At 41.4% G+C, this 14,697-nt stretch overlaps 1 protein-coding gene and 1 long non-coding RNA gene across 18 annotated transcripts in view; one reads left to right on the top strand and one right to left on the bottom strand.

The window, feature by feature from the left end:
• RREB1 (ras responsive element binding protein 1) overlaps positions 1-11,972 on the bottom strand; it is a 166,586-nt gene extending 154,614 nt beyond the window's left edge. For 3 of the 17 annotated variants that reach the window (XM_039350576.1, XM_039350529.1, XM_039350593.1), the window contains exons 1-2: positions 10,262-10,483; positions 5,665-5,707 (exon numbers count right to left, since the gene is read on the bottom strand). The gene's annotated coding sequence lies outside the window, so the exon portion shown is untranslated. The other 14 variants (XM_039350459.1, XM_039350548.1, XM_039350500.1 and 11 more) reach the window with 11 other exon arrangements.
• Positions 10,508-12,462, top strand: LOC120311288. Its single transcript, XR_005557575.1, has 3 exons — positions 10,508-10,594; positions 10,950-11,065; positions 11,630-12,462. It is a non-coding gene; the product is annotated as an uncharacterized LOC120311288 (long non-coding RNA).
• Positions 12,463-14,697: the final 2,235 nt, after the last annotated feature.

The raw sequence follows: 14,697 nt of genomic DNA, 5'->3' as shown, positions 1-14,697 counted from the left end.
GCCCCAGGTTAACTCATTATCTAACCACGGTATATTGAATAAGCCACAATAAGCTAAGCTAGTATGTTGTGCTAAGCAAAAAATATTATGGTTTAATGCAGTGTGAACGTAGCCTTAATACAAGAGGCTCCAAATAACCTTCAATACCTAATTTGTCCTAAAAAAAAACCAAATAGGATGCTGCTGTAGTGCTTTTCAGAGTAGGTTTGTCAAACCCAGATAATACCTTCTTGCACTGCAAATGGGATCATTTTCAAATGATAACCAGCAGAGAACAATTTGCCTTGTTCCATGAACTCTTTTGTATTCCTAAATAAGGCTGCAGTGGTCCAGTGTTGACAAAGTGTTATATAACATGAGGTTTTCTCACAAATTCTTCCAGAAGAGACCAATACCACAATGTGTCTACAGAGGTTGCAACTACCAAGGAAGGGATAAACTCATATCCCAGCCTGACTTTGACAAGCAGAAACAAGTCCAGCCATGATCTGGATTTGGGATGGAAACAGGAGGGCCTTGCATATTTCCAGCAACCAACTGCCAAATTCATCGATGCCGTGCAATTTTTGAGAACTTCATTAAATCATGCACAGTATGAAAAATCCAAAGATATATAGCATGATGCAAAACAAAAGAACAAAACCTGGATACAAAAATATCATGTACTTCAAATTCTCTAAACTGTTTCCTATGTACTGTAACAGGGAACTCAGCATCATTAACTTGCAAATTATCTTTGTGGAGTGACAAATACATCTCTGTTAACCAATTTACCTATTAATTCCCAGAAAACTACATACTACAGCTTAAAAAAGTTTTTGTTTTACTTTTTTCATCAAGCAGTTCAGCTCTTCTTTGCAGCCTTGAACTTAAGTGCATTAAAAATAATAGTAAAGGACTCCTGAAATGGCTGCTAGTTAAATTTGTTCATCTCCTAATACTTCCAAGTATAGGAGCCAATCCATTCTTAAGATACCATACCAGCTTTTTCTAGCTTCAGCAACAAAGCTGAAGAAAAGCATTTATGAAAGCGGGGGGGGGGGGAATCTGGGAGAGGAGCACATCAAAGTATGACCTTACCAATACATTGGGTTAAATATAAAAAACACAAAATTCAGAAACAGAGACTGATTAGTATAGGCCTTGGCATCATCCATTCCATTTCTCATTAATTATTGTAAGATGTTTGCAAAAGAAAGACAAAATTTTTCCCATATAACAGACAAGCTTCTGAGGCTGTCTGAGGTAATACAGTAGTAACACTGCTCAATCATCCTTTTGACAATTAGGAACACAGTTGTTAAGTGAATCTGGCTGCCCCATTGACTTTGCTTGTCAGAAGGTCGCAAAAGGTGATCACATGACCCCGGGACACTGCAACCATCATAAATATGAATCAGTTGCCAAACATCCAAATTTTGATGATGTGGCTATGCGGATGCTGCAATGGTCATAAGTGTGAAAAACAGTCACTAGTCACTTTTTTGAGTGCCGTTGTAGTTTCAAACGGTCAGTAAACAAAAGACCATAAGTTGAGGACTACCTGTAAGTACAATACCATACTACTGGAGGTTTATTGTTCTTGCTTGTATCTAAGCTCATTGATATACATACATACATACATACATACATACATATATATATAATGCTTTGATATACATACATACATACATACATACATACATACATACATACATATATATATATATATATATATATATATATATATATATAATGCTTTGATATACATACATACATACACACATACATACATACATACATATATATATATTATGCTTTGTGTTCTCCCAGGACATTATCATTATTCTTCACCTCAGTGCCCAAATCTAAGAAGAGGAAAGGAAGTGATCACAGAGCCTGCAGAGTGGGTAAGGGAGCCTGCAAGAGAACCAAGCCATCGAAAAGATCATTGCTCTGATAGCAGAAGCACCAAGGTTCAAACCCTGGCAACTGCAGTTAAAAATCCTTCATAGTAAGTAAGTTATTAGGAGGAAGGGGGTGGGGGGGAGGAGAACTGCATGCAAATGCAGCTGTCAAACCAACTGAACAGTTGTCAGTTCTGAAAAGCAGTGATGATGCTTCTCATGGAACATCCAGGGGGAAGGTCCGCAGGGGGAAGGCTGACAGAAATCAAGATGGCAGCTGCAGTTGTGAAATCAAAGCCCCACCTTTTCTTTAAATGTATAAAATCACATGCAAGCAACACATGGAAAAGTCAGAAAAAAGAGGCAAGGCTCCAAGTACCTGGTCGTGCCCACCATCTTGACTTTTATGACCCGCTTCCTGTGGAAACCTCTGATGCTTATAATTGGCACTGAGGTTCCAAATCTCTGCAGAAACTTAAATTTGAACTAATCTTATTATTTAAGCTATGTTGTTCTCACTCCGTTTATAGAATTCATTTACTAATTATAATTAAGGAATATAATGGCCTAGTTTCTGCACAGCACCAAACAACAATTTTACTAACCATGATTTGTGAAGAAAAAAGTTGCCATAAGCAATGGTTTACAAATCACAATGCTTAGGTTCCCCCCTACATGCTAAGCCAAAATCAAGCAACTTGGTTGTGAATATGGGAATTCAGTCAAGCTCTTCACACTAACAAGGGCTATTCACTTCCGTGTATGTACAAAGATGTTCTCAAAGGAAAGGAGAACTTCTAATAAAAGTTACTCTTGAAATAATACACAAAGGAAGAAATTAGTAGTCATATGAATATTAGTTTCATATGACTTACTTATGAAATAGCCTTTTAAATAGTTGTACAACTACCATAGCTTAGCAAAAACTAATAATGAGGTTATCTCCCATATGGAAATTTATTCAGATTGACCTCAATAAGGGACCATTTGGCAGAATGGGGCTGTTAATATAAAAACCTGATGGAGAAACAAAATTTCTAAAATAAAAAGGTAAAGTTTTACAATCTTGAAAATAACTTTAAGAATGTTACGTTACTATTTCTAGTAACTCTTAGACTTTTGCCGATTAGTACGGAATGATGAATTTTTACACTTTGATAAAGGACGAGATATTGGAAGAAGAGATTTTTTTAACTGAAATATTAGTGAGGACATTAAACCACTGAAACATTTTATACTTGGCTGGAGGGAGGAAGGAGTCAAATATATATATTTTTGGTTTTCCAGTTTTACATTTGAGTATTTAGAAAGCAATGTGATTGGGTAAATCAATAGTGCAATAACAAAATCTTTAGTACATATCTCAGGTTACATCATCAATATTTCTTCTCTGTTATCCTTTTAACATTTACTATAAAATTTATATATTTTTTCTTATTTTCTTTTTCACCTCCTATACTTCTTTGTCCTTATTTTCTTTCAGTTTGTATTAGTTATTTTACCTTTGTACTTATAAACATTAATAAAATTATTTTTAAAAAAACTTTAAGGATGTTACAAGTGACATTCCACAGCTGATACCTGCACATGTCCTGGACTACAACTTCATTGGATTGTCAGGCTAACTGGGGAGAATAAGATCTACTTGGAGAAAACCACTGTAGCTTGCTGCTCAAAGAGTATAAATTTGTGAATGACTGAACATGAAAAAAAAGGCACATGCTTTCAAAGGACTTCCTAAGATTTGCCTATGCATACCTGAGACACAGCAAAATATGATGCTGAATTAAAAGTGATGTATTTTACATTAGCAAACTACAAATCTGACCCTAATACAACTAACAATCAGGAGACCCAATACAGACCCTGGCCTAAAGCAAAGGGAAAGAAAACAGCTTCAAAGCAGCCCATAATCCTCTTTTTGGTGTCCTTAACCTAACAATGCTTGTCTGGGGGGTTTCAATTACTATCCTCTGTCTTGTTGGTATTACCCCCTTTGGAGGTCTGGAGGTGAATCCTTCTTAAAACTATTTAGCTACCCTATCTCAGAGGCCCTCCAATTCCCTTAACATGACTTACTTGAATAACATTGAATAAACAATCCCCACCCATCACCTACTTCTTTTGTCTACAGCTCCTATTCAGGTACTGACTGCAAAGCAGGTTAGCATGAAAAACTGGAGAGGTGGTTAGTTTGAACCAGATGTACTAGAATGACTTCCATCCTGCTGGAGGGAACAAAATCCACAGGTTCTGCAGCTACAGAGATTGGGTATAATTCCAGAATCATCGCCAGGAGACACAGATCTGTGTGACCCAACCAGCAAGCCTGACCTTTCTCAGTTAGCTTACGCTTAGTCATTTTCCACTGCACTAAATCCAAACTGCACAATATCCTACCTTGCATATGTGTGTACATATGCACACTGCAGCACAGTAATAAATCTTGGACCTCAATCTCTAACAAAACTCAATAATATTTCAGGAGAGCTTGACACTCTATAACTTTGATCAGAACAGCTTCAATAAGATTCATAAAGAACAAAGTCAAGGATGCTTCTGTTTAGCTATTTCTACACCACAGCTGTTGCTGTCTTATGGATTGCTACCTTTAAAGTGCTGTCCTTTTAATACCAACAAGGAGGTGAAACAGGGTGGGTTTGTAGCCATGCTCAGTTACTCCAATAATTCTGTTGATTTTTAATGACCTTCATTCAAAAATGAAACTTTAACACACTTGGATGTTCTCTGTACAACTACATAGATTGCCTCACAAAGGTGCCCCAAATACTACAGTTCTAAGTGTGTTCATCATCTTTAGTTCAGATAAGCTGATTTCCAGGACAAATTAAATAGCAAGAGAGCAGATTCCAAATATCCTCAGCCCCACATAGTAAAAATTAATGATATAGCTCTTATCAATCCTCTCATGCCTACTCCCAAATAACATTTTCCAATCCAGCAGAACATTTAACAGGTTACGATTTTGCAAGAAATTCACAAATACTCCATACATTATTGTTATTGTTGTTGGCGATAGCTAGAGTGGGGAAGTAAAAGTAGGCAAGGAGTTTAAAAAGGGGGGGCATGTTAGGTTCATGTGCAACACTGGCAATTTCTCAGCTATACCTACTGTACATAAATGCTACCAACACAGGAACAAAAAAAAAACATTTTTCTCCAATTCTTTATTCAATTTAAGCCATATTTGAAAGAAAAAAAAATAGTTTAAACTGCATAAACCTAGTCTCTATGATATTTTCATTCATAGTTATCATATGAAAATATCAATTACTTTGCTATGTCTTCTACTGTTTCAAATCTAGTTTTCATTGTTTTTATCATTGCCATCAGGGCTAGAAACCCCACAACTTCCCATGAAATTCTATAGGCAATTGAAGACCCACATAACGCTCTACTTAAAAGATATAAGCAGTGCCTTGGTGGATCGGACCCCTGGCCCATCTAGTCCAGCAGTCTCTTCTCACAATGGCCAGCAACTGCAATGTTAATAAATATCAATACATATAATGTTAACATCAATAAGAACGAGGTTATTTTTTTAAAAAAATACATAACAGACTTTGTCATATACCATGATCAATCTATTCATTCAGAATTACCAGCCCCCTATAAGATTTTCTTACAAATTTTCACTTTTGCCATTCTTGGGGGGGTGTCCTTTTTTGCCATCCCTCTTGTATGTTTTCTCCACCATATACTCATTTTTAGAAAGATCTTTCAGAGAAGATGAATAGAAACATAAAGCAATTCTTACCCTTTCTAAACTTCAAACTGCTCTTCAGAAAAGCACTTCATATCTGTAAAAAATTCAAGTTACAATAATCAGGTGCAATGTAAAAAATTCTATTAACTAATTGGGCAAAAGTAGAAAAATTAAGAAAAACAACTTATTTTTCCTTAGTTTGAATGCTAGAAATCAAGCAATAAAAAAATTTAAATCATATGCAAGAATGGGAAGAACCCAAGATACTACTATAGTGCCCTGATTTATTTTCCCCATCCCATTTTAGAGCTCTGATTGAGGGTGAAATATTACATTCCACCTGTGCTTCAACTCACATGGGTCAAGGAGGACAGATGACAGAACAATAAAAATCAAGTTTTTTTTTTTAAGATCTATTATTTTAACTGTTAAAAAAGGAATTGGGAAACACCACGTTCCCATTCAAAGACATACTTAAACTTTTCAGTTTCCAAAATTGTACTTGAATGGAAGTATGCTCAGTTGCAGTTTGCATTGAAAGTATTAGTAACTAGGACATACTTGGGAGATAGCTTCACCAAAGACTTCTGTCCTAACTTTCTTCTGGGGCTGGAGTGGGTAACCTTCCCTAGCAGGTCCATACAGAGCCCTTCAGAAATCTTCTGCAAGATCACAAGTGGAATTTTTTTTCCAGTACCAGCAGTCTACTGGGGGTGGGGTGGAGAATAAAAGGTTAAGACAGAAACAGTATTTTGCCTCACCCACCTAGGATTCTGGCCCCACTTTGAGGCAACAGCCTGCTACAAAAACCGGTGTCTTCTAACATAGAAACTTGGCTTCATGAACCTAATAAGATTTTACTTTTATAAAGGCATTGTTTAAAGCAGTGGTTCTCAACCTGTGGGTCGGGACCCCATTTGGGGTCGAACGACCATTTCACGGGGGGGGGGTCCGCCAAACAATGCAGTCGGCCATTTTTCCCCCTTTTCCTTAGCTGTGCTACTCCCTTTTATTCTATTGGCTTTTGAAAGCCAGTAGAATAGACTCTCTTGAATAGAGTCTAATTCTATTGGCTTTCAAAAGCCAATAGGAATTGTCCAGGCTGTCTCTGCCCTGCTGAGCCCGCCAAAAGTCCCATTCTGCAAACGGTGCTGCACCAGTTGAGTAGTCCTCGACTTACGACCAGTTGGGGGTCGCGGCATCTGTTTCTTTTTTAGTGTAGTACTTTCTCTTGAGGTTGCTTTCCAAATGAAACATCTCACTTCAGGAACCAAAGATGGATCGATCACTACGCATAAGAAACCCTCTTGTACATTTATTTGCAATAATTTAGGATTTTCCAATCCTCCAACCCTGGATGTTTTCAAGAAGAGACTGGACAACCATTTGTCTGAAATGGTATTATAGGGATTCCTGTCTGAGCAGGGGGTTGGACTAGATGACCTCCAAGGTCCCTTCCAACTCTGTTATTATTCCGATTCCCAAATGACCCTCTAATATAAAATATTGCATGTTGGGTGATGTTTTGTTAGCTCTTCGAGTAGATGTATCATTGCACAATTCAATTAATTAAAAGGTTAGATAACCGCATTTCATTGACAAAAAGAAACAAGAGAGTGAAATCCTGATAGATGCAGTTGGGTTAATTTTAGCATCTGTTTAGCTGCTTAGCAACACTTATCCTATGACCTTCTACACACCACCTACTTTCACAAAGGATAATAAGTATAACCTGAGAGATCTAGCAACAATACCTAGTTTTCACTAGCTGTGGCCAGTATAAAAATCAATTTGCACTACAAGGGGGAAAAAAAAACCCAATGTAGTCAAACAATATATTACTTCAATAATGGAAAGGGATTACTGGAATGTAAGCTTATCAAGTAAGTGATGAAAACCCATAAAACTCCTGAAAAAAGTGGAGTTTTCAAGCACACCTTCTGCCCCAGGCCAAAACAAGTTTATCAAAGCCACTAGCTATGCAAGGAGGACTTTTGGTTTTTGCATCTAAAAGTTTTACTTCAAAGAATTCTTGGCCCTCAAAAGACAAAATAAGTGATGTAACAGTGCAAGGATGAAAGCATCTGCTCAAGATTGGATAAGAATTAAACAGCATTAAACTTTTTCAAACTACTTAATTTTTAGAGAGCAAAATCAAAAATGTTCTTATCCTGAAATGTTGCTTTAAAATAGTAATCAATGAAATAGACATTAAAATGTAATTTCATAGAAACTGCAAGTAATTGAAATGGCCTGCATTATTTTCCTAAGCAAAATGATATGCAAAACTATATTTTTACTGCTTAAGTACACTATTGGAACTGAGACACAAACACAAACCATCAATTTCGGGCCAATTGCACTAAAACAAATAAAACCATTAGGTGCATCTTAAAGCAAAGGATGAAAAGAAATGTTGTGGTAACTTGATTGATTGGAGGATGGAGCCATGCTGTTTCTGAGTTTCTAACACACAAAAGAGTCTTTTCTGAGGGATGTACATAACACCCGTTAATGCTAATGGGCTTTATATACAGACATCAAGAGAAGACTATACCCTTAAGCCTTCAAACAGGAAAATAAAACAAATATGGCTTGTGTGATCATGAGTCACTAGGTACCTCCCTCTTTCTCTTTCATACATCTGTTCTCTGGGAAATGGGACCACTGTTAACTTTTCCCAAACTCCTCTAGAATGACTAAAAAAAATTCTAATGGCCACCTCACTGACAAAGCCTTTAAAACTGGTGGGGCAACTGCTATCAGAAGACTTTAATGAGTTACCAAAAATGTCTTCAAGGATTCCAGACTGCTGGTTTTCAGATCAAAAGGAAGTAATTCTGGCCCTGTTTATCATATTCACACTGATGCAATTCACATTCACCAAAAAATGAACACAACTACATTCACTGCAGTTCAGCTGGTTTAAAAGGCAAAGCAGTGATAGAGTAGCACAAATAAGAATGTGAACCAAATTTGCCAGACGGTAGACCTACTTAGTGCAAAAAAAAAAAAAAAAAAGACTTTGGGACAGGCCAGTGGGTTTTTTAACTTATGTCCTCCCCCCTTCCAAAAGCGTGTCCCCTGGTACTGGTTCTGTGTATTGTGAAGTTGCGTAGAATAGGAGCTGCTCATCAGGATCTGGCCTCAAATTCTATCTTCTAACTGAGCAACAAGGAGCCACAGAGAGCAAAATCTGCTGAGCCAGGAGAAATGCCTGCCCTCCCCTTTTATAACCTATCAAGGATGCATTGCAGAGCACTCCAGAGAGGGAGAGATAGTGTAACGCAGAGGTAAGAGGGGGGTGGGAAAGAGAGCAAGCGCAGAAGCGAGGAAGGGGGGAGCCAGAACAAACTTATCAACGGACATGACAAAGTTCAATCCACCTCCACCATCAACAGGCTGCCGCTACAGCAGCCGCAGCCGCCGGCTCCTCCCTCTACGAAGTTTTCAGCATCTCCAACTCGCCTCCTCTGCCCAGCAACGAGATGCGTTCGCCTGTTGCACAACTGCTGGAAACGGACGAGGAACTGATGAGAACCTCAGCAGCGGGAGCAGCGCAACCACGTTTCCCGCGGCTGCTCTTTCCTCTCCCAGGCCGCCCCTCGTTGAGGGCCGGGAGCAGCAAAGTCAGCGGCGGTGGCGGCGGTGGCGAAGTTAGATCTAGCGCCCCGAAGCAGCCAGCAGCAATTTGCAGACTCAACTTTGTTTGCTTTTACACTTGGAGGGAGCGAAGGGCGGAGGGGGGGGGAGGGTGCCGTAGAGAACGAAGGATCAGACCGACCTTTCGCTTAAACTCTCAAAGAAAGGAGGAACTGTATCCCTGTCTGTCAAGTCAGAAGTGGGGAGGGGGGAAATATTCCGATCTACAAGGGGCGTGGGAGAGGAAAGCCTTCCCCCGCTTCTTAGCAACGTTTAAGGTCGCAGCTTCCTAAGAGACGAGTCCCGACTAGTCTGCATCAACACGTACAGAACTGGGGGGGAGAGGGAGGGGGAAGGAGAGAGGGGAGTGTTTTGCAATTCGTTTTGGATGTAGCAATTGGAGGGGGGGGGCGATGGCTTGAAAGACGGTGAGAAAGGAACCATAGATCTGGACCACTAAGATGTTAACTTCGCTTGTTTAGTAAACAGCCCGCAGAAAAAGAAGGCGACCCGTTTTCCTGGTTTCGGATACATTCGGGCGCTTTCCTGTACTCGTGACAATGCGAGTGTGCGCTTCCTTCTATGATCCGTACCCAGAGAGAGATGTCCAGTTGACACAGTATACGTGGAAAAAAAAACAAACGAAAGAGGCGATTCTCCTCTTCCCTCTCCCCCAAAATCTTTCTGGGCGTAAGGGCTCTTTGATGGGGCCTGGCACCTTCCCTGAAGGCCAAGGAAAAAGCCAGAGAAGCTGGCATGATCCGTAAAAGCTTCTACCTCCCACTTCCCCGCCCAGGGTGGAGGGGAGGGTAGTGAAGGGAACGAGAAGTACCGAACTACGAATTAAAAAGACACACACATAACACAGATGCTTCTAGCAAGCGCCCTAAACAAGGCGGAAAAGTTAACAGCAACAGATGCCCAGGAAGAGCAAAAGCCCCAAACGAGTTACTCCCCCCCCCGCTTTCCATCCAACCTCCCCCCCCCACTCCAGCCGCTTCTCTACCTTGAGAAAGACGACTCCACTTCCACATAAAAAGAGGGGAGCCAAACGCCATCTCGCTCCCCATCATCTTTGTCAACAAATCATAAAAACTTCACCAACTGGAGAAAGGGGGAAGCGAACGAAAGAGCAGGAGGGATGTGCTTGACGCGAGCGAGGCCAATTGGGTTAAAAGATGCTGCTTCTCGCAGGCCTTTCCAACTTCGCTGGTTAAAAATAAACTTTGCTGTAGGAGGGGAGGCGAGAGAGATGATCTGGATGAATTCCTGAGCTCAGACGGTTTAATATGGATGAGCATCAGGTCCTGCAGGCAACAGTCTGCAACGGGTGTTGCTGGTTGGTACAGTTTGCAACACGGAAGAAGGGGGGGGGAGAGTCGGGGGGGGAAGGCCAGGACGAGCGGGGGATGGGGTGGAAAAGCAGAAAAGGCTGCATGGACTTTTCAGCATCACCGACGCTGCTGCCAGACAACTTTTTCTAAACTTTTTCTCTCCTCCCTCCCGTAAAAAAGCTACGGTGCAAAAATTAAAACAAGAAAAAAGTCCTGTCACTCTCAAAAGGGTCAAAGCCCCCTATGCGATTTCCCTCCCCTCCCTCCAGGTCTCATCAACCCGCAAATACATTCTCCGCCGGGCTTTCTAAACCATCGGCTTCAACTTTTTTTTTCCCCTCCTTTTCTTTTCTTTCCAAGGCGCAGGTAGAAATTTGACCTTGCGCTCTCGCGTACTTACGTTTGACTTGCTCCAAACTGGGCTGCTTGGGTCGAGCCATGATGGAAAGCTGGACTGGCGATGGTGCGATCGAGTGGTGGGTTCGTTTTTTTAAAAAAATAATAACAATGGAGGGAGGGGAGAAAATAGGTGGAAGGAAAAAGAGAGGGAGACGGCGAAGAGAGAAAAACGAAGTTTGTTCCGGAGGGAGAAGGGGGGGGGGAAGAGAGAGAGAGAGAGAGGAATCAAATTCAAAATGGCGTTTCTATGGATGTGCAAAGTTCATCAACTCTACGATAAGTTCCCTTCTTCCTCTTCCCCGAAGGAAGAAGATGGACAAAGTTATGGACCTTCAGCTCTACAGCTGCGCTTCGAATGCGCCCCCGTCCTCGCCCCCCTGCCCACTTCTCAGCCGCTCTCCCCCTCTCACCCTAAGTAGACACATCACGTGTTGCTCCTGCTAGTCTCCAGGGGACGTGTTACTCAGCCAGGCTGCTGCTCGCTTGTTGGTTGCGAGCGGTAGCATCCCTATCTCTCTCGCTCCTTCTCTTTGGCTGGGAGGGGCTCCTCCTCCTCCTCCTCCTGCTCCAAGAAGAGAAGTGAGTAAAACTTTTCTCCTTCCTCCTCCTTATTCTCTCTCTCTGTCTCTCCCCCCCCCCAGTTGTCTTGAGCCAGGAAGCGGACTACTTAGCAACTTGGGCGACACTTTGCCAAAGCATCAGGAGACAACTTTCAGCCTCTTCTCTGCCCCCCTTTGCAGCGTCGCGCGTATTAATAAATAACTTCGCCGTTCCCTTCCTTCGAATGATGGTGGGGACACGAAGGAGGAAGTGTGCAGACTAGAAAGGCTCTTGGCGGTAACGTACCATCTGGCGGCGGTGGCGACTGCTGCTCCCCTCCATTACAGACTTCCAGTTGTAAGGAGGAAGCGCTGCTGCTGCTGCTGCTGCGCCGAGGCAGTTGGGTGTTAGCGACTGATAAAGCGTCAGGGATGCAGACGGTGCAGTATCTGCTTTGAAGGGATCTCGGGGCTGACCCGCTCCCTGTCTCGAGCGGCTTAATCCATTGTCAGCCAGGTGCCACGCATTCATCTCTCTTACTTCCCGCCCCCCGCCACCTAATTAACCAGAAAGGCAAAGAAGCCCCATGTTGTTGTGGCTAAACTCCAGCCGAGGGGTGGATGGAGCAACAAGTCGGCGCAATTAGCAATGGGCTTGCAAGCTCCCATATGTAAGCTTAAGTTCAGGGCGTCTCGCAGGAGTCTTTCTCATCACTTGCGCCATCCAGACGAATGGACAGGAGTAAGGCTCCTCCATGTTACTTCAGATGTTATTCACCCAGAATTAACTGTTGTTTTTTTTTTAGCAGGCAGAAGTAAGAGCAGAAAATACTAAGATGTTTTGCACATGGATATTTTAATTATTGTAATGTATGAGACTTATGTTACTTGCTTCCTTTTAAAAAATAAAATAAAATAAAAGCCTGGTATGGAAATCAAACAAAGTAGTATCTCAATATGTCAATATGGTCATTATGTCAATTTTTGAGCAGGATGTCTGATTAATTCACTTTTTGAAAGTATAATTTTGTTGGTTGGGGCATAGTATATAGTGAGCGAGCTCATTCATTAGGGTTTAGCAAGATGTGCCAATGGGAGCATTTTGTCATATTCAACAAACACTGATTGAAAATCTTGGTCTGCATTATGTGGGATCATGTGTAATTAATTTCTTAGCTCCCTTGTAAAACCCATATGCCCAAGGATGCCTTGCATGCCAGCATAGCTCAGTCTTGAACATAATTACCTCTGAGTCTTATGTCCAAATGCACTGTGCCCTTAACTTCATTTTTTGATTACTTCCTCCTGTCTGATCTTTTTGGATGCTCATAAGTAAGTTCCACAGATAGCTGCTGAACTTGCTCCCAAGTAAGCATTTTTAGAATGTAGCCTTAAGGACAGGCTGTTTATTCTTTAATATAATAGTTTGATTTAAAAGTATTTAATTTTGGTTCAGCTCAGGTACCCAAGTTAATACTTTTAGTAAGTTTCTTATTGGTTTGAATCCAAATTTGTCACACATGGAGGTCATGAGAAGGGAAATGGGGGCACAGGATTTGCAGGATTTGGGGGCAACTCCAGAGCATGATAAGTATGATAATGGTCCATGAGGAGGAGGGGGGGGTGAATAATCTAAAATAGGAATTCATTCTTTTCTCTTACACAGAGGCTCTGTTGAATTTTAGTCTATTCTAGGGATGAAAAGGGTTCTACTATTTGTGGGACAGGTGGTTTGCATCCATTGTCCCAGACTAGTGGAATATTAGGTCTTAAAGAACTCAAAAGATTGCTAAATGGATGACCAGAATTGGTAAGTAAAACAGAATTTCCAGTGAATATGTATTGGTGATACTACAACAGATAGCATATGGTAGCATTGCTTACTGCAGGGAAGCACATTTGCTTTGCAAAACAATTTTAAAATGAACATTTGCCAGAGTGCTGTATTCAACAAGAGTCAAAGGACTTCTTTGGGTTATACTAATAAATCTAGTTTACAGAACTGTATGGGGGTGTTTTTTGATCCCACTATTAAATTGTGTCAGGACAAGTGTGTTGGGAGGAGGGCTCCCTACTATAACTGCAGTACACTGGCTTGAAATCACATGGAAGCATGCAGACAACCAATTCAATGTGCTATTCCTGAACACAACTTCTACTCAAATTCATAGAACTGACATAGGCTCTTACACACTTACATTCATCCTGTTAGGCCAGTGGTGACGAACCTATGGCACGGGTGCCAGAGGCAGCACTCAGAGCCCTCTCTGTGGGCACCCGTGCAGTGGCCTCAGTCCTAGGCCTTCCATTGGGTTTTATAAAACCTTTTCACTTTAGGCCTCCGCCACAGTATGCAAAAAAAAAAAAAGGTTCAATCAGTCAATTTCAACTTCTCGTGGGAAAAAAAAAGACCTTGCAAAGTTGTAATTGATTGATTAAACTTTTTAGTCTCACCCAATCTGCTGTTACCACTGAAGCCACGCCCACCCAATGGGCCATACCCACCCAGCACTCGACGATGCATAAGTGGGTTTTGGGTTGCAGTTTGGGCACTCAGTCTCTAAAACAGTGGTTCTCAACCTTTTTAATGCCGCGACCCCCAACCGGTCGTAAGTCGAGGACTACTCAACTGGTGCAGCACTGTTTGCAGAATGGGACTTTTGGCGGGCTCAGCAGGGCAGAGACAGCCTGGACAATTCCTATTGGCTTTTGAAAGCCAATAGAATTAGACTCTATTCAAGAGAGTCTATTCTATTGGCTTTCAAAAGCCAATAGAATAAAAGGGAGTAGCACAGCTAAGGAAAAGGGGAAAAAAATGGCGGACTGCGTTGTTTGGCGACCCCCGTGAAATGGTCGTTTGACCCCAAATGGGGTCCCGACCCACAGGTTGAGAACCACTGCTCTAAAAGGTTCGCCATCACTGTGTTAGGCTATGTTCACGTGGTACCCAAAATATTTGCAGTTTGTAGGATACTCTGAACATGAACAAACCACACTGCTTGGATTCATGCACTCTGCTAAATGATGGTTCCTTGTGTCCTGTAAATACAGCTGTTCACTATGGAGTTAGGCTTTCTCCTTGTTCCTTTATTTTTTTTCTGGTGATCACAGAGAACATCTGGAAAGGAGCCCCAAACCAAATATTATCTAGACCTGGTCCAAACCCTTCC

This window comes from Crotalus tigris, unplaced genomic scaffold, assembly GCF_016545835.1.
Source record: "Crotalus tigris isolate CLP2741 ecotype Arizona unplaced genomic scaffold, ASM1654583v1 scf7180000017567.3851432, whole genome shotgun sequence".
Lineage (NCBI taxonomy): Eukaryota > Metazoa > Chordata > Lepidosauria > Squamata > Viperidae > Crotalus > Crotalus tigris.
The sequence above is the reverse complement of the archived record's forward strand: the minus strand, read 5'-3'. Positions and strand labels throughout refer to the sequence as shown.